Source organism: Parasteatoda tepidariorum, chromosome 3 (genome assembly GCF_043381705.1).
Source record: "Parasteatoda tepidariorum isolate YZ-2023 chromosome 3, CAS_Ptep_4.0, whole genome shotgun sequence".
NCBI classification, from domain to species: domain Eukaryota; kingdom Metazoa; phylum Arthropoda; class Arachnida; order Araneae; family Theridiidae; genus Parasteatoda; species Parasteatoda tepidariorum.
The window spans coordinates 21285819-21309210 of NC_092206.1; the positions used below are offsets into that span (position 1 = coordinate 21285819).

General features: G+C 28.6%; 1 protein-coding gene across 1 annotated transcript in view; it reads right to left on the reverse strand.

Moving 5' to 3' along the window:
• LOC107443661 (toll-like receptor 6) overlaps positions 1-23392 on the reverse strand; it is a 131778-nt gene that overhangs the window by 15760 nt on the left and 92626 nt on the right. Inside the window, exon 3 of the mRNA XM_016057604.3 lies at positions 13345-13392. The gene's annotated coding sequence lies outside the window, so the exon portion shown is untranslated. The remainder of the gene's footprint in view (positions 1-13344; positions 13393-23392) is intronic.

A 23392-nucleotide genomic window follows, 5' to 3' on the forward strand; every position in this document is an offset into this window, starting at 1 on the left:
GCCTGAACTTAAAATCAATTTCCTTAACAAAATCCGTGTTTTTTTTTTAAGAAAAATAGTTTCAAATGCAGAATTATTATTTAAAATTTAAAGGTGTTCGTAAATCCCCCAGGATTTAAGGGTAGTATTTTGTTATAAAGAACAAGTTAAAAACAATAACAAAGACGTTAATTGCCTTGATTACACTAATGAATAACACTGCAGAAGCACTAATGATGACTCACACTCATTAAAGCGATTGTTATTGGCTTAAGTTATTAACGTAACATAATTACCCCACCGAAACTTATAATGAATGCGAAAGAATAAGCAATAAAGGCATTTCAATTTTTTATCTGTAAATTAAGATGCGATGCACGCAAGACGAAAGCAATTATTATAATTGGAAATTTATTTAAAGTGAAGTAAATAAGAAGGGGTTTTGTTGCCTTTTGATAAAAGAAAATAATTTCGGAGTTTAAAAGACACCTGTAAGTTTCAAATCTTTGCTAGAAAATTGCTGGTTTAAAGTGATAATATTTAGAGTCAAAATATTGTCCTAGCAGTGGACTTTTTTGTTTTTAATGTTTATAGTTTGTAAGGATATTTATTAAGGTGCTTTTTTTAAAATTTTTATCCCAAATTATTGTATGCGATCATTTCTTAAAAATAAACTGTGAACTAATTGACACCTTAAGCTAAAATAAATGATGAATTGCATTTTGAAGGGATTTTTAGAATTTGCAAAAATGTTCAATCATGCTTCCAGTATTGTTGAATAAGTGTTTTATTTATATTTGTTGGTACTTTCAAAACGCATTGCATTAAAGCATATTTATTTTAAAATCTTGATGTTTTCTTACTGATTATTTCAAATGCAATTCTATGATTTAAAACATAAAAGAGTTTGTAAATCTTATTGAATTTCTGGGTAGTGTTTCATCATAAATAATAAGTTAAATACAATAACAAAGGCGTTTGTTCTTTTGATTACACTAATGAATTACACTGCAGAAACAAATGTGATAACTCGCACTAATTAAAGAAATTGTAATTGGTTTAAGTTATAAAATGTCATAATTACCCCAATGTAACTTATGAGTACAAAAAACAATAACAAACATTTTAATATCTTATCAGTAAATTAAAATGCAATGCACGCAGGACGAAAGCAATTATTATAATTGGAAATTTATTTAAAGACAAGTAAATGAAAAAGGACTTTCGCAGCCGACGGAGAAAGAAAACAATTTCGATGTTTAAAAGGTATTTGTAAATTTATGTAAGTTTTAAGCTGCTTATGTTTCAAATCAAATTATGTGATGACAGTAAATTTTGTTATTAATGTCAAGACTTTGAAAATTTATCAAGACGTATTGTATAAATTTTTGCGAATACTTATGTCAGAGTATCGAAGAAAAGATTTAGCTAAAAATATTTTGCGAATTAGAATAAAAATATCAATCTGATTCGATAAATGCTTTCAGAAATATAGAATAATAAACATGTAAATGTGTAAAAGATTAATTTCATCGATCGTGTAAAATATTTATTCTGATCAAAAAACTTTACTACAGTTGAGTAATGAAGTACTATATTTTCTTGAATTAGCAGTTACTTTTTCTGAAGTATGCAATTCAATGATACTATAAAATGCATTGATGCAACTATATTCTATTACCCATTGGCAAAATTGGTCTTGATTTGGATTTGATGGCGTCCACACACTTTTCAACTGTGTCTAAGAGTAATAGTAAACAGTGCGCATGCGTAGTCATTGCATGCGTTGCTATGGCGACCGCTGCTGTTTTTCTTTTTCTTTTCACTAGCAGGCAGTTTAAATGTATTTACATCATATCAATTTAAAATATTTTTACATTCTTTTTATTATTGACGTACAGTTACTGACTTGACGGTGATTTTAATATAAATATGAATGAAAAGCATTTTGTGACGTCTTGAAACACGTACATAGGCAGGATATGAAAATCTATCCAACAAACATCAATGGAGACAGTTTTTGCAACCTATGATTTGAAATGTTGTGGCGTTTAACGGAGTCAATCCAGAAAGAAAAAGCATTTGACCAATGGGGAACCAGTGATCGCAAAAAGGAAATCACAACTTTTTTGTTAATTTTTTTTTATTAATTTGTATGTAGAACATTTGTTGTGTTTGTTTTTCATTCATAGAATATATATTAAGAAACCAAAGTAAAATAAACATATTTGTTAACTTAAGATTTCTTATTTTTAATTTTGAGATGGTTTATATTTCTTTTTCTAAAAAAGTGTGGAAGTTAAAATAAAATATTTGATAATGCTTGTAAGAAATAAATTTTTATATTTAAGAGCAGATTGCTCAGTAACTTAAAGTAAAATTATTTTTAAGAGTTAGTTTTTAAAGGTCATATTTAATTCAGCTCATTGCAAACAAACAACTCAAAATTTATGTAACTGTCACAATTTTTTGTATCATTTTGTAAACATTATTTTTTTGCAGTTAGCTAGTACACTAAAATAGTTTTTTTTTAAATATTAATTTATTCCATTGCCCAGCTATAAAACAAAATTGTAAAATATGCTTTTCCGTTAAAATTACCCAACCACTGAATAAATATGAGGTGTTGAATTTTTTTATAGACCAAAATAGACCAAAAATACTAGCCTTTCCATATCTATAATTAGTCATACAATTATTTCCCAATACATACGGATAGGATATAAAATTTCATTCCTTTTAAAATAGCATTTATTTTAATAATTTTTTCAACTTTTCCCAATTGCATTTTCCGTCTTATATTGCACTGAGAAGAAAAGAATGGCCAAAACTACCAGCATATGGTATAATTTACCATGTTTCTGACTCTATGGGAACAACAAAAAGTGCGGTAATTTTTACTGTCTCGCTTTGGTAATGACTGTTTCAGTATTATCAATAAAATATGGCTTTTTATTATCCAGTTTGGCAGTAAAGAGAGATAAAATTTGGTAATTTTCTAAAAGAGTTGGTGATTTCGCCATAAGCGTTGATAATTTTAACTGTGCTAGTAAAATTTGAGATACCATAAAACTGTCTAGTTTAATAATTTTGGACTATCTTTTTTTAATAAACAGTTGTTATGCTTATTTTTTGTCTGTAAGGGTTTTTTTTTTCTATGAAGCATTTTCCAACTTTTACATATATATAAAAAATACATAGTTGTAAATATACTGATGTCTGTAAAAGTCAATAACTTAAATATTGTGCATCAGCCTGTCCCAAGATTCTTACGTAAGAGGTTACGTGTTCGAATTCCATCCCAACCCTAGATGCATCTATTTACGTATAAATGCAAAAAAGAACGAATTTTTAATCTGTACGCTAAAAATATTAATATTTTTTCATGTTTAGCTAAATATGTGTTCTTGCTTTCTAGGTGATCCAATATTTTTAATTTTTTAAAATAAGTTTAATAAACAAAGTTTCGGTTTGAAATGATGTCTTCTGATTAAAAATTTCAGGAATAGAGTGCTCAGATTTTTTACATGAACTGCATGTGATTCAAATAATTTAAACACAATATTTTCAATATGTTTGTGAGATTAATCTTCAAACTTTCTTTTATTTAATCACCTTCGATGAACAGTCGACTCACTTTTTTAAGTTTACGTCTACCGAGGTTCAATTCCGTAGCCTTGCAATTTTGGACTCTAGAAGACAACGAAACTCCTGGACCAAGTATTGGAAGAGCTTTGCTTTCATTAGGGATGTTTCTGATAGAACTAACCCCCGCATTTGCGTTATATGGAGAAGAAAACTATGAAAACCTCCGATGGTTAGTCTGACGGCAAGGGGAATTTAATCCATGATCCGTGTACCACTGAGGAAATTTAACGTCAGTATGATGGTTGATGAGAGCCAGGTGTGAAATACGTATCGACCAGTCATCACTGGGATCCAAACCCGGTTCACCTCATTGGAATGCGAACGCTTTATCCTCTAAGCCCCCCCGCCTCTATTCTGTAAATTATAATTATTATTATACTATAACTGTATTATAACCGTGGTTGAACAGCCGACCCAATTTTTGGGTTTATGACTACTAGTGTTCAACTCAGCAGTCTTATAATTTCGAACCCAATCCAGAAGACAAGGGAACTTCTGGATAAAGCACTGGGAGAAATTAACCTTTGTGGAGGACTTTTGGATTGAACTAACCATCATTTGCGTCACGGTGAGTGGAAAACCACGAAAACCTTCCACATTTAGCCTGATAGTGATGGGACCCTATCCCATGATCCGCTCATCACTGAGGATATTTAATGTCAGCACTGTGGTCGGTGCAAGCCGGATGCGGAATTCTTATCAACATGCCATCGCTGGAATTCGAAGCCGTTTTCTCTCCTATTCTGAAAATTGCAGCAAATAATTCTCATTTAAAATGGCATATTTCGCTGAAGTTTGTAAATACCAAACTGAAATATTATGAGAAAGAAAATTCCGGCTTCGCATTATTTATAATTAATCATATAATTAATTTGATCTATACACTGAGAGAATATTAAATTTCAGCCTTTTTAAATAGCAATTATCCTAATAGCTTTTTTTTTCTTCTGTTTTTTCCCAAAAACATTTTCTGTCTTATAATTGTTACATATTGCACAGCAAAAGCAAGTTGTGTTAGATAAATAACAATTATTTCCACAAAATATCGTAATTACTTATGAAATAACGATAACTACTCCACTGAAAGTATTTCTACCAACAAACAGAAATAATCTGCAATCCTTATTCATTAAAACTCGAAAATTACAGCTATTATACGTTGATAAATGAAGATTTCTATCCAATAAATTAGATTTTCTTCATGAGTTCGGGAGCAGTACTTGCACGACTTTTCAAACGCGCCAATAACTGATGGTGGCTGCCATATACTTCAGCTTTTCCACCCTATAAGAATGATGAGAGAGATTTGGAAAACAGACTTAGAACGTAATTATAGGTGGTTACCTTTTATCTTAAAGAATGGTGCCGTTGAACAGAATTTTCATACCAATTCATATTCATTCAGTGAAGTGGCTTGTAATGTTAGCAGTACTTTTTGAATAAAAAGAGATAATTTTCAAATTTCATTTGGTCGAAGTGGTAAAGGTATTTTTGAAAGGTTCACTATCTTGGGAAAAGAGATAAATTGAATTTAAACTAAATTTAATAGTTTAATTTTAAAGCTAAATTTTCAGTTTAATTTTGTTACGTTGAAATGTTTTTCAATTGTACTGGTATTTATCGACTTAGTTAAAACAGTTTCAGTTCTAAAGAGAATTTATCTTTTAAGTTACTTTTACAACTATTTTACTTTGTTATTTTTCACTGAGAGTTACCTTTTATCGTAGAGAATGGGAATGTTGAACAGCATTTTTCATGTCAATTTATATTCATTCAGAGAAGTGACTTGTAATGCTAGAAGTAGTTTTTGAATAAAAAGAGATAATTTTCAAATTTCGTTTGGTCTGTGTGGTAAAGGTATTTTTGAAAGGTGTACTAGCTTGGAAAAGAAAGTAATTGAAATTAAATTTAATTTAATAGTTTAATTTTAAAGCTAAATTTTCGGTTTGATTTTGTTGGGTTTTAATGCTTTTCAATTGTGTTGGTTTTATTTATAGACTTTGTTAAAACCGTTTTTGTTCTGAAGACAATTTATCTTCGAAATTAACTTATTTACACAATATTATTTCATTATGTTATTTTTCATTGCGAATTACCTTTTATCTTTAAGAATGAGGCTGCTAAACAGAATTCTCACGCCAAATCTTACTCATTCAATGAAGTAACTTGTAATGTTAACGATAACGTTTGAATAAGCAGAGAAAATTTTCAGATTTCATTTAGTCGATGTGATAAAGGAATTTTTGAAATGTTTACCAGCTTGGAATAGAGATCAAGAGTATTTAGTTTAAATTTAATAATTTCATTTTAAAACTAAATTTTTTGNAAAAAAAGCGCTTTCGACAAAATACTAAAATAGAGATCTATCGACAAAAAGACTACTCACTTTTGCCTTGCTTATGCTCTCTCTGGTTATTTCAGTTTCCGTTCTTAAAAGCCCTATATAGCCATCTCAGCTAGATTTGGCATGTGACATTTCAAGCGGCAATAATTTGTCGATTTTCTAGCGTTGCCATTCGGGGAGTTGTAACGAGGCTTTTTTTTGTCGCCGTGTAAGAGAAATATATATATAGATGATTACTAGTATTTAAATGAAACTTAATAATTTAATTATAAGTAAAAATTTTTGGGCTGATTCTGTTATGTCGAAACCTTTTTCAGTGTCCTTAGTTTAATCATTTATTATATTGACACAATTTGATTTCTACAAAAATTAGTTCAGTTTACTTGCACATTTATTTTTTTTTGCTCTGAAAAAAGGCCGCTTAGCAAACTGTTCATATCAATTCTTATTTATTTAGTGAAATAGCTTGTAATAATCAAAATACTTTTTGAATAAGAAGAGAGAGTTTTCAAATTTCCTTTAATCGATGTGATAAAGGAATTTTTGAAATGTTTACCAGCTTGAAATAGAGATCAAGAGTATTGAGTTTAAATTTAATAATTTAATTTTAAAACTAAATTTTTTGGGTCAGTTTTGTTAAGTTGAAAATCTTTCAACTGTCCTTAGTTTATATCCTTATGTTACCATAATCTTAGTTCATATCCTTATGTTAACATGAAAAATTTATGTTTGAGATTAGTTTGCTTGCAAAATTATTTCATTTTTATTATTTATTATGTGAATAAAATTTTATTTTGATAAGAAAACACATGCACAGTATTTTTCATGTCAATTTATATTCATTCAGAGAAGTGGTTTGTAATGTTCGAAGTAGTTTTCGACTAAAAAAAGACAGGTTTCACGTTTCATTTCATCTGTGTGGTAAATGAATTTTCCATAATTTTTCTAGCATGGAATAAACATTAACAGTACTTAAAATTCCTTTTAATTATTTCAGTTTACAGCTGAAGTTTTCGGTTAATTTTGCTAACCCTTAACTGCTGTATAGCAAACCAACACGTAATTAGTGTGGAGGGGTCTTTAAGAGCTCGTTTACTAAAGTTCAAATAAAATAAGTTAAAATAATAGATAAATAATTAGATCTCTATTATTAAGTATATATAATTAGATAACTATTATTAATTATATATACTTCGATACATATTATTGTTGCATTTTTAATTTAGATTAATTAATTCTAAAAGTAAGTAAAGTAATTTCCAAAAGGGATAGGGAATAGAGATTAAATACATTGAAATTAATTTTAATAATTTAAATTTAGAACTGCATATTTGTATTGATTTTTTATTAAGCTGAAAATATTTTTAACTGCATAGATTTTTATTAATGTTATGCAATTTTATTTAAAATATTAAGTGGTGTTTGGAAAATTATTTGCAGTATTAGTTAATCAAAACCATGGAGAAGTTCTTTTTAAAATTTATTAAAACCATTCTATTTCATACTTTTACATCTTCGGATTCATCAAATCAAAAAAATATATGAATAAATAAATGCGCTTTAATTTTTTCTACATTTTCTCATATTTACAAGTTTAAAACAAACTGTCAAATTTGGTACGAGGTCACACATACTTGTATGTCATGCAACTACAGAGAAAAGATTATACAAATCTGCCTATCTAGTCTATTATTCACAGAATAGATAGAAATGAAAGATAGAAGAGTTTTAGTGGTATTAGAGTACTAGAATAGCAATTAAATTATCAGTTAAATTTTAAAAAAAATTACAAAATTTGATTCGTACTTTTAATTAAGGAGTTAAATTATAATACAAAAAAAAGCTGCTAAAATATGATATAAAGACAGTTGATGCATTCCTGAAAGGTGGTACAAATTTTAATTGAATATAGGTCGGAATCGGGGTCAAGCTCTCGGAAAGGTTTCGTCTCGAAAAGTTCGGAAAAGTTTAATTTGGATTTGGTTTCGAAAATTTCCTCCACAAACACCTCAGCTCAAATCAACACTAAGAAATAGGGCATCAAATTTAAAAAATAAACACCAGTCCAATTAACAAAGATAAAATACCTCCATTTTTTTTATTTATTGCCTTTGCCGATGGCTTTACGTTATACTAAACATGACACTTTCTTAAAAGTTCAGCTGATGTCAATAAAGATTAACGGAAATGGTATTTGACATTATGCTGTTGTGCGAGACCATCCACATCTAGAAACCATTTCATGATAGCCACTTATTTCTTTCAATGGAATGGGAAAAATCTATTTACACACTACATACTATAAAAAAATTGCTTAATTTACAGAAAAAAAGCTGTCAACTGGTGGACCAGTATATAATCATTTATTTCACAGAAAAATACTATTATTTGAAAACAGACACCTGTTTTTTTACGAAGATGAATACTGTTATTTTCGCAAACACTGTTTTTTTTTAACAGAAATTTCCTTAAAATTATTAATTTATAGGTTTGTGGTCGTTGCCAACCGAAAAGAACAATCGAAAAACTTGAAGAAACATGCTGGGATTCGAATATGTGTCACCTCATCGAGAGGTGAGAGCTTTATCTCTTGAGCTACCATAGCTCTAGTGTCTCCATATTTTGTTCTACTTTATAACTGGCATTGAACAACTGACCCAATTCTGAGTTTACGACTATCAATGTTTATTTAAGTAGCCTTATAGTTTTGAACCAGACACCGAGGACAAGCTTTGGAACAAACCAGCCGTCGCCGTGAACTTTTTAGATGAAAAGGAAGACTACGAAAACCTCCTCCGGCGGCAAACGGATTCTAACAAATTAACCGTCTACTACAGAGAATATTTTACGACAGCACTGTGGTCGGTGTGAGCTGGAAAAGGAATTTGGTTGAACAGCAGATCAACAGCTAAAAACGGAATTCATTCTCAATGTCAATAACAATTTGTCAATAAAATAAAATCGCAGTTTTATTTTTATTATGTTAAATATAAAATAATTGTTGAAAAATAGAAAACAATTCGTAAAATGATTTGCATAAATGTAGAGTTATCGTATGGTAAGTGAAACTGAATTGCAAAAACTAGAAAATAAATAAATAGTAGTGGTAGAAAACTGGTGGTTTTAACCCATTCATGATTAGGATGAAAAACGGCGAAAACATTTTTGTCAACAAAACACATTTAATATGCAGAATAGTACAGAGGAAATCTGTAAGAGGAGCGAAAATTTCTTACAATGCGCGGATAACAGTTAAAAGCAGAAATAAATCTGAATTTTTCTTTGAATTTTTTTTTTTTTTTTGTAAACGTTGCTTATTCTTCCTTACAATTTACAGTCATTTTTACAGTGCATTAGTTCCTATGTTAATGGATTTCGTTCCATTAGAACCGTTGTTATAATACCAGATGTACTAATTACCAAAATAAATTAAACATTATTGCGTCAATAGAGATTTATTTATGGTTCTCCTTAATACGCCAGTACCTTTTCTTTAATGATTTCACTTTTTAACACATAACGTATTTTTCTTTTCAGCTGTTACCGCTGATTTTAAACTGTTTATAGCTCTATGGAAACACTTTTTTTAAAATCTGTTCTATAAATTTGGTTTCAGATAACTTTATAAATACTAATTCAGTAGCACAGATCCACATGCGATTCACGTTGATGACTGAGTATAAAAAAACTAGTTAAACGTGCGATAAAATATTTAAAAAAATAACGTGCGATAAAGTAATAAAGAGAATAAACTAGTATAAAAAAATAAACAAAACTATTGCGAGAAATTTTTTTTAAAAAATCTCTACCGAACGGAATTTTAAGTAATTTTATAGATCACTCTCGGGCAAAAACTTGTTCCTACAGTCGATTTCTAAATTTCAGACACCAACTGTTTTGGAATTATATGGGATTAAAAATTTCCATCTTCATCAACAACAAGCACAAATATTGAATAATAATTTAATCAAAGAACTGTCGCCATGCTACTGTTATATTACCAATGAATCGTATCAATAGATTTAACAAGTAAAAGACTATTCCTTTTGAAGCGTCTATCATTATTTAACGACTATTCATTAAAAATATGTCATTAGTAGTGAGAATGTAGTAATCAGAATAATTCATTCAAAAAATGAGTTACTCCCCACTCTATATAGTTTAATTATCTTTTATTCATTATTTCAGTTAAGTTCAAGGATCAGACAGAATGGCATTTGAGGGCTGGGTCAATTGGTATTCATAATTATAGATGAAATCACGTGTTTGATTTTAAATTACTTGTTTTTCTAGGAACACACGATTGCAATGTGTTTTTTAGAAAATTAAATATCTTAAAATCAACGTAAATTGTAATAAGAGATTTGCACTAAAAAGCAGAATTATATTAAGAAAATATTTTGAATAACTATAAAAGAAATCGCTCAGCTATTATTGACTCTAAATATTTTTCAATTAATTTTGGTAATAGGTACTGCTAGTATTATGGTAATATGTGATGTTTTAATAAGTTCTAACATACTAATATAGGTAGAGATATACTTAATGCATGTAATGCTGTAAAAGAGTTTTTTATCACCCAAAAGATATAAGTACAGTAAAATTGCATAGTTAAAATTGATGGGATTAACTTTTAAAAAAATTGTTTTTCGTAATCTACTAACAAACAATTACTGAAAAGTCCAATCAATATTAATATATAAATAAATTATTTTATTGCATTATTCTTATTGTTTTATTATTTATTAGTATTATTTACTGTGTCAGTATAATTTATCTACAGAAAGAACTCCCCTCACCCCAAAGTCTTGGTCATCTGTTGCTATGCATTTCAAAAAGAGGAGCTTCTCACTTCGCTGACCAAAACTAAAACCTGTCTTAAATATTGACCCAACCTCGTAACCATAGTCATCGCCACTGCTCTAAACGAAGAGCGAAGGGAGTTATTTATATAATGAAACAATGCATGCCTCTCAGTTTTTAGTGTTATTCTCGTAGTGTTATTATCATTAGTGTAATCGTCATTAATACCGAGTACTGATTATTTACATTTTTTACCCCGTTCAAAATACGAGACTTGCAGAAAACTAATAAAATATTAAAGAAAATGTATAAATTATAAATATTTACTGAATTATTTTAAATGTATAAAATTTAAGCTAGTAATATGTATGTGCATAAAATTATGTATAAATGTGTATGCATGTATGTGTATAAAATTATGTATAAATGTGTTTGTATGTGTATAAAAAAGTGTATAAAATTTAGCTAGTATTCGAAACACTAGACTATATTCGGATACTCGATAACACCAAAAAATCACTGTCGTAACATTAATGAACTGGAGAAATATCTTTCAACATTTGATCTTCTTTGAAAAAAATTAATTGGTTTATTTTTTAAAAACTGAAGTTTCTATTCATATTCAGAAAATTCTATTTGGCACATGAGATTTCAAACATTCTGTTATAACCTGAAATAAATACTAGAATAAAAAAAAATCGCTTAGAAAAAGGAACAAAAATTGGGCAAAGTAATTCTCTTTGCGTAAAAACTTTTCTCTATTTGGGTAATGAAAGGAACTGTTCTTCTTCTTCTTCATTCCTATTTTATTTTTATCTCATTACTTTTTGCACGCCTTCTTCAAACTCTTCTGCCTCTCTCCGAGTACACGTAGATCTCGGATGAAAGATCAGAAAGAACTATTCGAAACACTAGACTATATTCGGATACTCGATAATTAAACTTTTCCGTGGCTAGACGGAAAAATAATTTAATAGAAGCAAAGGTGGAGAGGGATTTTAAAAATAGAACGCGTTGAAGATGCAAACGAATTTATTTAGTCTTAGTTGGAGAATAAACTCAAAATAAGCATATAGCGCACCAAATTAATTTTGATACTCTAAATAACTTTTAACTAAATGATAGGATTTACACGCACTCCTCGAAACTAATAATTAATAACACCGGGGAACATTTTTATTTTTGTTTCCGGTTTGCAGGAGATTTTTTTACCAAATATTAGATAGTTTTGTATTGAAATTTAAAAAGTCAAAATTTTTTTTAAAATAATTTTTATAATTTTGCATTGCTTATTTCAAGATCTGCAAGCAGTTGTCTTTTCAAGCTCTAGTTCTTTCAATAACATTTTTAGCCTTTTCTTTGTCGAAATGCATACGTTTATATGTATAACGTTGTGCATATCGAAAAAATTTTGCAGCAGACTTCTAAATGAGTTATGGCACATCATCAGAATTAAAACTGCATTCACACCCATGTCCGTAAATGTTGTTATATGCTGCTAGTTGCTGTTATAAACGGCTTTCTACGCGCGCCATAATGGTGACATTTCCTGGCATTGGTTTCAATGCAATTTTAATCATGATAATCCTAACTACCGAGCCGCGATGGTTCAGGGGATAAGGAGTTCAACTTCCAATGAGATGAACCATATTCAAATCCCAGCGATGGCTGGTGGATACGAATTCTACATAAGACTTGTATTGACCACAGTGCAAGCGAGAAATATCCTCAGTGATAGACGGATCATGGGCTAGAGTCCCCTTTGTCGTCAGGCTAACCAGGGAGGTTCTCGTAATCTTCCTCTCCAGGTAATACAAATGTGGGTTAGTTCAATCAAAGTAAAGTCCTCCACGAAGGCATATTTCTCCAATACTTGATTCAGGTGCTGGCTTGTCTTCTTGAGTGTGTACAAAATTATAAGGCTACGTAGTTGTTCATTAGTATTCGTAAACCCAAAAATTTAGTTGGCTGTTCAACGAAGGTTTTAAAATACAATTCCAACTACCCTAGAAGGTGGTAACACATTTTAAGCTATTTATTTCCTATGATAATTGCATCATGGTTATTTTGCACTTTATCTGTGAGTTTTTAAATTTGGACGCAGCTCTATATTCATGTTTTCAAAAATAGAACTTTAAAATGCATGTTTGCAAAGATGAGCACAGCTCAAAATATGTGTTTGAACACAGCTCAAAATGCTTGTTTATGTAAATTGATTGTTCGAAATACATGCTTAAAAATATAGAGACAGCTTAAAATACTTGTTATCAAAAGTGGCCGCAACTCCAAATGTGTTTTTGTACTCGTATTCATAATTTTGAACAATAGATTGAGTTATGCGTACCAGACAACTTTACTTAATGGATTAAAATGTACGAAAACTGAAATAATGTAGTTTTCTTATTTTTGTTTCAGGAACGTTAAACCACAAGTTGAAAAGAGGATAAACATGGAATAATTCATGAAATTTTTTAATCACAATCCAAACACAATACCGTATATCGATTTAAACGTACTTCCTACATGGCTTACATATAAAAATGAAAAGCTAAAAAATAATTTTAACTTACTAATGATTCTTTCTAGTGATGTTTGGAGCTTTTATTTCATTTCTTGTTCTAAAAAAAGATCAAAGAATTAAATACATTTTCGACACAAGCAAGCATGAGATTATTTCAACTTGGGCTTAAATAAATAATGTTTTTGAAATACAAACTGCGATGTTAACTACTAATCTTTGAATAAAGTAGTTGGCTACATTTTAAAAAAAATAAATATATTTTTCTTAAAAAATTATATTGGACTTAACAACAGATTTTACTATGTTGAATTATTCATGTCATGCATGTTTAATAAAGTGTTTAAATTTACCATTTTCTGTTTCAATTCTGTTTAATAAATGTTACATTCAAAATTTATTCTAAGATACTTGCTACCAATTATTATATTGTAATGCTTTTTTAACTTTTAAAATGTAAAAGAAACAAGTTTAATATGAATAATTAATGTATTTCAAAAATATTATATTCTTCCAGTTTTCATTTTATAAGAAAAAACAACAAATATTTGACAAAAGGTCTTAATTATAAGTTGAAAAATAAAATAATAGGTGATTTAATTAATTATTTGGAATGACCTTATATTTTAGCCTTTTTTACAGAAATATTTTATCGATTATATTTAAAGTTATATTAAATAGATAAAATAAATAATTATTATCAATTAAATGCTCTCTTCTTGGACGATGAGGTAAGTATATTAAAGTGAGTTAACCTGAAATTGGCTTTTAATAAAACAAAAACAATTCGTTTTAAAAACAGTCACTTAATTATTCATTGGTAACACTTGAATTTATTTATAAATAAATCTATTAAAAAAACGTAACACATGCAATTTGTTACATAATTATAAGACTACCCCGTATACTGCAGAAAATCAATAAAATCTAAAATAGTGGAGTAACTGAAATAAGTTATATTTTATCAAATAAATAAAAAAGTGAAAAAACTAAGTTAGTTTCGAGCAGCAAACGATCTTTTTTTGAACTCTGGGTGTTATAAAAGTGTAAGACCTCTTATTTATTTATTTTGTTTTCTCAAAACTGTTTGAGTTTCTAATTTCTTAATTTTTTTCCCTTTAAATATCGTAAAGCGCAACTTTTCGCCACAGAAAACACAAACCGTAATAAGATAAAAGCAAATAAAATTTAGTTTATCTGTTTTCAGAAGAAAATTTACTTCGTGGAAGAGAATTTTCCGAGCTATAAGTTCGAAACATTTGGTTTTTTAAAGACTGAAATGTCGGAACGTGGAATATGTAAGTTAATTAAACATTTTAAAACTGCTGCTTACACTATTCAAACCAAAAGAGGTACTTTAAGGAAAATACAGAAGTTCTGGTATCATTTAGGGAAAATTGATACATTTTCAAACTTGCAACGAAACAGATCTTGTCTACTTGAAAAATAACACAGCGAACAAGTAGAACCGTCTCCCATTCAACAGTTTGGCACACTTAGAGATCAAATTCGAATGTTGTTTTTCGAAAATTAAAAAGAAAGCCGCCAAGACTAACAGCCTTGGCGGCTTCATAACAAGCTTCATGAAAAAGAGAGAGGGGAATGGGCAAAGGAGATCATGACCTGAGATGTCACGTGGAAAAATGTTAATTTTTCGATGAAAATAACTCAGTTTGGATGGTCCGGATGATAATACTTACTACTGGCATGTTTTGCGAACATAACTTCTTGATTTTTTGATAGGCAGATGAGTGGTGGCTCGATATATCGTTTAAGGAGCTTTTGCGTATGATGGTAAATGTGACCTGTCGCGTATTCTTGAAAGAAATAGTCTATAGTTGTAATCAACAACTAGCTGTAATCAACAACTTTGGTCCACATCTTACTTTTTATAAAAGTCAGACTGTAAATTTCAGGAAGACAATACACCATTAAACGCGTCCCAATCAACTAAAAATTTGTATCAGAAAGAAAACAATGAAAATCTTAAGCTGGCCAACCGTACTCCTGATCTTAATCCTACAGAAAATTTATGTGGTAACTTGGCTAGAGAATTGTTTGCAAATAACCACCAACATAATTTAGTATACGACATGAAAGAAATGATCATGGAATGGCATAAAATTCTTAAAACTTAGTTTAAAAAATCGATGGAGTTCATGGAAAATCGAATACTTGAAATTATTTAGAAAAAAATAATGGATCAACATCCTTTTAATTTTGCGAAAATGTTCATTTTAGCTGGTGGTATTATAATTTTTAAGAGATATTTCTGGTGGAAAATTTTGAAATTGTTGGTAGAATATTCATTTTTAAATATATCTTTAAAAATTATATGCATGTATTTTGTTCTTCATTCATTTTCATTAACTTAATTTAATTTTATAAAATCTATATTACTTATATTAAAAATCATAAAAACTCCAGTAGGAACATAATTTTGTTACACATTGTATATTTTCTGAAATTTACCTGTACCATATATTTAATTATGAGAAAACATTCGTAGGTAATATAAAATGTCATGCAGGAACTTATTATTCGAGGTTTTAAGAAATATAACATCAAACAATGTGAGAGTTTGCATAGTTATTAAAAATAAGACATTTTGAAATAAGCAGTCCTTTTCTTTAATTAACGCTAATAGTATTATTTTTGAACCATATGATTAACTCTAAATCATAAATTTCATTTCTGAACATGCACTAGTCTTAGAAATGCTAATATTTAAAAAGAATTATTATTTGGAAATGTACTCATTTTGTTTATTTACTATTTATTATTATTTTTTACGAATATTATTAGTTTATTGTTTTTATTTCAAACAAATATCATTTTTGAATTTCGAAAATAATTTTAATTTTTATTTCTCCCTTAGATAAAAATTAGGTATAGTTCCTTTTTTGAGTGTTCCCATAGAGTCCGAAACGTGGTATATTTTACTAAATCCTAGTAGTTTTGATCATACTTTTTTATGAGTGTAATAAATAATTCAGATATTAAAAGAAAAATATCCGCCATTTTTTTTTAAAAAATCAGTCTAACTTTACCAGATGATCAATTTAGAAAACAGGAAGTCCATAAAATTCTTAGTCCACCCCCCCTTAAAAAAAATATCAAAAATTGCAAAAATGAACGCGCGTGATCAATTCTCCAAACATTTCCTTTCCAAAAAAGAAACTTTATATTCATTTTAAATAAATATAAGGCATAAATGACTGTACACTACTAGAGAACAGGAGGATCGCAGGGAATGTTTTCTACTCCACTGAATTTGTTCTTCTAAAAACGCAAAGGAAAACAAGAAGCAGGGTACAATGTAACGATGAAAAATTGCCGAAAGGATGCTCTTAAAATCACCTTCATTTATTCAAGCTTCTCCTGGAAGCTCGTTAGGTAACGCCTTCTCTATCACGAAAGAACGTAGATGGGAGGAGAGAACAAAAAAATTCTAAAAAAGATTCGAAATGAGTTAGGAGAGGAATGATGGTAGGGTGCATTGTTTCTTAGCTTGATAGTAGAAGTCTTAGATCTTTCAGAAACTTTCCCTCGCTAAGAAAATGGTCTCGTGTAGCATTTCAGATTTGATCTTGCACTTGAAAAGTAACACGATATAGTTAAACTCACTTTTGGGCCTGAGGAAAATGGCACATTTTGAGTGGGCAACTCTTGAATTGTCGGTAGTTTTTGGAAAAGTGTAATATATGATAGCCTTGTGAAATGTAAACTCAAATTTGATGAAGAGTTAGAAGGTTCATAACTCATTTTTTGAGTTTTGTTTCGTGTTTAATCTTGAGAGTTTAGCGAAAGAAAAGTAAATGAAGTACATGATCGATAAATTCGAAATGAAATGGTTGATCAACTAGGAATTAGGAAATAGCTTATTTTTATATTTTTTTATGAGAATTTTCATTAATGAATGAACTATAGTGAAATGTAAATTGAAATTTAGTAAAAAAATGCATTGATTTATAACTTATGGTCTTCTTTTTGCTTAGTGTTTAATCAGAAGAGTTCAAAGAACGTAAAATAAATGAAAATTTGAAATGAAATGATTGATCAACTAGAAATGAAAAAATAGCTCCTTTTTTGGATTGCTTCAAGGAAATTTTATAAATGTCATAAATTTAGGAACCACGGTGATGTGAACTCTTCACAGATTAATGACAATTATAAATTTCCGTCTGTAAAATCTAAATTAAAATTTAGTATTATTTATTTTATTGCTTTCTTTTTGTTTCGTGTTTAATCTGAAGAGTTCAACGGGTTTCAAAATAAATTCAAAATAACTGAAAATTGACCTATAAAATTTGAAATGAAATGAATGATCAATTAGAAATTAGAAAATAGCTCATTTTTTGGATTGCTTCATGGGAATTTTATAAATGTCTTTAATTTATGAACCACGGTGAGTTGAACTCCTAACAGATTCATGACAATTATAAATTTCCGTTTGTTAAATCTAAATTAAAATTTAGTATTATTCATTTTATTGTTTTCTTTTTGTTTCGTGCTTAATCTGAAGAGTTCAACGGGTTTCAAAATAAATTCAAAATAACTGAAAATTGACCTATAAAATTTGAAATGAAATGAATGATCAATTAGAAATTAAAAAATAGCTCATTTGAGATTACTTGATATTTCATAAGAATATCGAAACGGTCGTTAGTTTATGAGCTATTATTATGTGTGCCGTTTGTGAAATGAAAATTGAACCTGCGTAAAGAGTTCAACGATTTATATTTTAATTTCTGTTTTTTGATTCGTGTTTAATCTAGAAAGTTCAGCAAAAAAAGCAAATTATCGATAAATTAATAATCAGATGATCAGTAAATCAATACAAGAATTTAGAAAATAGCTCATTTTGGATCTCTGGTAGTTTCTTCTAAAGAACATTAAATTATCATTAATTTATGAATTATTTTAATGTGATCTAATTGTGAAACGTTAATAGAAACTTCGTGAAGATTTTAAACATTAATAATGCCTTTGCATTTCCTTTCGTGTTGAAACTTGAAAAATAAATGAGAAGAAAAAAATGAAAGGCATGATCGACAAATTTGAAATTAGATGGAGAATATACAAGAAATACGAAAAGGTAACTTTTTGGGGTCAATAGTTTTCTCCGCAATATTTTTTAAATTGATGAAAACGTAAGAAATATGGTGAAATATTGATTTGATTGTGTTTGGATATGTGTTTGAGATTTCATCCTCAAATAAAACTTCGCCTTTTAGCAAATAACATATTCTTATAACTTTTGTAAGTTTTTGTAAAAAACATTTTATTAATTATCATCGTTAAGCGCTGTCTTTGGTAATTATGAAACTAAAGCAAAAAAACAAAATTGAAAAAAAACACAGTTTTGTTTTTAAGTGAAGATCATTTTTCATATACTGTTTGAATAGAGTATTTAAAAAGACATTCTAATCTCGTATTGTCTGGAATTATAAAATTTGCAAATGTAAAGAATTATTAGTTAATTTAAATAATTTTCATCTTGGTGAGCAAATTTGGCGAAATTGGCGACTTTGAAAAATGTTTCCGAATTTTTAAAATGTTTTAGCTGTTAATCTGTTCTAAAGCGCAGGTAATTAATTATTCGTTTCTTACGGTAAGATGGTACAAATAGTTTATGTTTATTGATTTTATTTAAATTAAAATAAAATTAAAAATTAATCGTCAATTTAAATAATTTTCCTCTTGGTGAATAAATTTGGCGAAATTGGCGACTTCCGAAAATGTTTCTTAATTTTTAAAATGTTTTAGCTGTTAATACGCTTTAAATCGCAGGTAATTCTTTATGGTAAGATGGTGTATATAGTTCATATTTATTGATTTTATTCAAATTTAAGGCATTTTGATTCACGTTTTTTTTCTTTCTCGACAAAAGTGTTTTTAAAATGCTTTAAAAATTATGGTTTTAACTTATTTTTAAGCAAGTGAGAGATGGTATTGATTAATTCTGAGTTTCAATAATTAATCAATAAAATAAATATGGCGCATTTAATATTTTTGACAGATTTTTTCAGGAATTTTTAATTTTTTTAAATCATTAATACTTTCCCAAATGTGAGTTGAAGCTTGAAAAATAAGCAAAATGATCTATGACTTTAAGTCAACAATTTGTTTCGTAAGTTTGTTTTGTTTGTGTATTTAGTTTTATCTCGGTAAAGTTGAAGACCATTTCAGGAGATGATCCATAAAATTGAAATTATATGCTTAGGAAACGTAAGTAGGTAATGTAAAATTTATTGAATATTCAGTTGCTTATCAAAAAATATAATACACTGGAAAGAACTGCAAGTGAAATGTAAACGGTAATTTACCGTCGGAACTAAAACATACAACTAAATTAAAAATTAGCCAGAGCATGGTAAGAAATAAATCAAATGCATGAATTTTGATGATCGAAAGTTAGTTGAATACATAGTTGGTAATTTCAAAATAATAATTTTAAAAAAAATCTGAAAGAATTGGTAGATTTATTGTAATACTTTTCGATTAATAAGTAGTTTATAGAAAATTTTATTATGTACGCATCATTTGCTTGAATAATATAGGTAAATGTTGGATAAATAATTGATTTTTTAATTTCAAAACAAGAGATAAAGTATCTCTTCTGATGAACCTTCTTTTTATTTAAAAGAAATTAAATAAAGCAATTTTGAAAATACAGGATTAAAACAATTTACATATTATGAAATCAATAGGTAATGCAAAAATTATAAAAATTTGAAAATCCTTAATATTGCTTTTAATTTTCAAAATTTTAGCCAACTATGTTTAGAGCAGTATTTTTTATTTATTATATATTTATAATTTTTCATCCATTTTTTGTTATTTATTTATTTATGATTATGTATTAATTTATTATTATTTATTTAATATTATTTTTTATTTATTATTATTTATTTATTTACTTTATGTATTTATGTATTAATTATTTTAAATTTCTTGAAATTTGGCAGCCTAAAACTCTTCTCCCGCATAATTATAAATTATTTAACTTAGAGAAGATTTTCTCAAACGAAAAAATTAGCAACACTTATTAGCAATTATTTAGTTAATTCTCTTTTATTTTTACATAAATTATATGAAAGTTAATTTTTAAAATAGTTTCTAGTACGACTCCCCCAAATATTTTTCTGCGTTATCTTTTTCTATTTAAAATACTTCAGATTTAAAAAGTACCTTGGAAACATCTTTTTTATTGCTAAAAAACATAATAAAAATGGAGAAAGGAATTTATAGTAGAATAATAGTAGGAGGCATTGTTTCTTTGGTGAATAGTTGAAGCTTTAAATTCTTCGAACTTTTCTCGAACTGAAATGGCAACAATTTAGTTCTGAATTGAATTGAGTCTTCAGATTTCTCCCTTCTGATTTTATTTTGCATTGAAAAAGTACTCTGAAATAGTTCATCTTTCTTAAGGGCTTGGAAACTGCAATATTTAGTTCAACTTCAAATAAAATCTAGATATATTTTTTACTAGAACTTTATGGAATACTACAGATTGAAATCAGTTAGTGAATATATGTTTCATAGCCTTATATTTAATGTTAACTTAAAAAACATAATTTTTTCCGTTTGCATAAGAAATATTTTTTGTCTATTTAGTTTTTTTTAAAGAAACATGAAGAGAGATTAAAGGAGATCACAAGAACACAAAGAATTTTTAAAACTACTTAGTCTTAGAAAGAAGCTAGAAAAAACAACATTAAGCATCGTTTAATTCAGTTTAACTTTAGCAAGTTAGATTTAATGCCAGTAAAAGTTAATATCGGCAAAGTTATTATCACAAAAGGTTAAATTAATGTTAACAAAAGTTCTCGTGCAGGAATTGAAAGTTTTTTTAATTCTGAAAATTTTGAATGCACCGAAAATGTCTTGGAATAGTAAATTACGTTGATGATGGGTTCAATGATATTAAACTTGATCTGAATAGATTTACTAGTAAAAACAATGAGTATATTTTCAAAGGTGTAAAGTTCAATTAGATGCTAGAAAAAACAACATTAAACATCGTTTAATTCAGTTTAACTTAAGCGAGTTAGATTTAATGCCAGCAAAAGTTAATATCGGCAAAGCTATTATCACAAAAGGTTAAATTAATGTTAACAAAAGTTCTCGAGCAGGAATTGAAAGTTTTTTTAATTCTGAAAATTCTGAATGCACCAAAAATGTCTTGGAATAGTAAATTACGTTCATAATGGATTCAATAATATTAAACTTGATCTGAATAGATTTACTTGTAAAAGCAACGAGTATATTTTCTAAGGCGTAAATTTCAATTAGGGTAAGTTTTAAAGCACCATAAATTACCAAAAATATTACAAACATTTAACCGAACACAGAGCATTACCAAAATTATTACCGAATTTGTAAGTGTTAAAAAACTAATTTATAACTAACAGGGATTCAGTGTAGAATGATATAATATGTTTAATGCAAATAAAGTATAGTCAAGTAATTATAAATTAAGTGTTACGCTCTCCTGCATCAACCAGCTGTTGGTCAATGTGGTCATTAAAGTTAAAGAATTGCAAATCTAATCAGAGCTGTAGTCAGTATTGATATTTCCCACTTACGGATTTTACTAGCTACCGGGGACCGTACGCAAATTGTACTGTGAAGCTCAAGACCTTACATCTAGGTTCTCAATCAAGTACAAGAATGGGTTTTATGTGCTACGTTGATGTGATATTAGGCACCAAGAGGTGACTAATATCACATCAAAAAAAAAAACTATTTTAACAATATAGGAGTTTCATGAGTAAATAAAATCCAAATAGAATTAAAAAAGAATCAGTACTAATTGTACTTCTACTAGTTAGAATATAAATTAGTGAATTAATCTAAAAATATAATGTATGAAAACCTAAATTAATAGATTGAAACTCGATTCATGCAAGTTAAAGTTGTGATGTTTTTTTTGTTTTTTTTTATTAGGTAATAATTTCAAACTGCTGTTTAATCACTTATGTCACATTTTTAAAAAAAAGCTTCAAGCTCTAGTTGAAAATGTAATTCCGATATTCAAATAAAACCGAGGTTACCAGATAAAAAAATATTTTTAGTTATTACTTTATTATTACTCGTTTTTTTAGTACTATGAAAAAACATTTTCTACTGTAAAAAATAAAGTAGAAGAATCATTGAAGAAACTATTACGCCTAACAAAATTTAGAACGAGTTCAAGGATTTTATGCCTGCAGGTATCAAGAAAATAGATCCTGGACATTTTGATCGCAATCAGAATTATTTGGATAAGTTCTCGTGAGGGAAAAAAAGCTTGTGTAAAACATAGTGTCATTTGAATGGATTTTTTTCACGGAGTCATAATTAGCTAGTGGGGCAGATCATTAGCAAAGACAAGACTTTTCCTGGATTTTCTTGGTTAATTTTACTAATTTTTTAATCAAAATAGATGGTTTTCAGGAAATGACGAGCAAGGTGTTTCTTTTAAGATATTAATATTATTTAAATACATACATTATCTAATCCTGACAAACAGACTGTTAGAAATGTTTTATTTTCTTGGTTATCGAACCCTAGTTTGATTTTTACCACTCAACTCATACATATTAAATAATATATATACACCGAAGAGCCATTTCATTATGACCACTCTGCTAATAACATGTTGGACCACCTTTAGCACTCAAAACTGCCAGCACTCGCAGTGGCATTGATTCCACAAGGTGCTGAGAGGTAGTGTGAGGTATCTGGTACCAAGCGCTCACCAACTGGTCCTGCAATTCCCTCACATTGCGAGGGCGTAGCGAGGCAGCACGAATTTGGTTTTCCAAGTAGGACCACAAATGCTCTACTAGAATAAGGTCATGTGAATTTGGGGCCCAAGACATGACTTGGAAGTCACTGGAATGTTACACGAACCAATCCATGACAATTTAACCCTTATGACATGGTGCATTATCCTGTTGGTAAACACCATCCCCCGCAGGAAAACTGTTGCCATGAATGGGTGAACCTGTTCTGCAACTATGTTCAAGTAGCTTACAGACGTCAGGGATTGTTCTATGAGGATTATGGGTCCTAATGTGCCCCATGAAAACATTGTTCCTGGGCGAGAAACC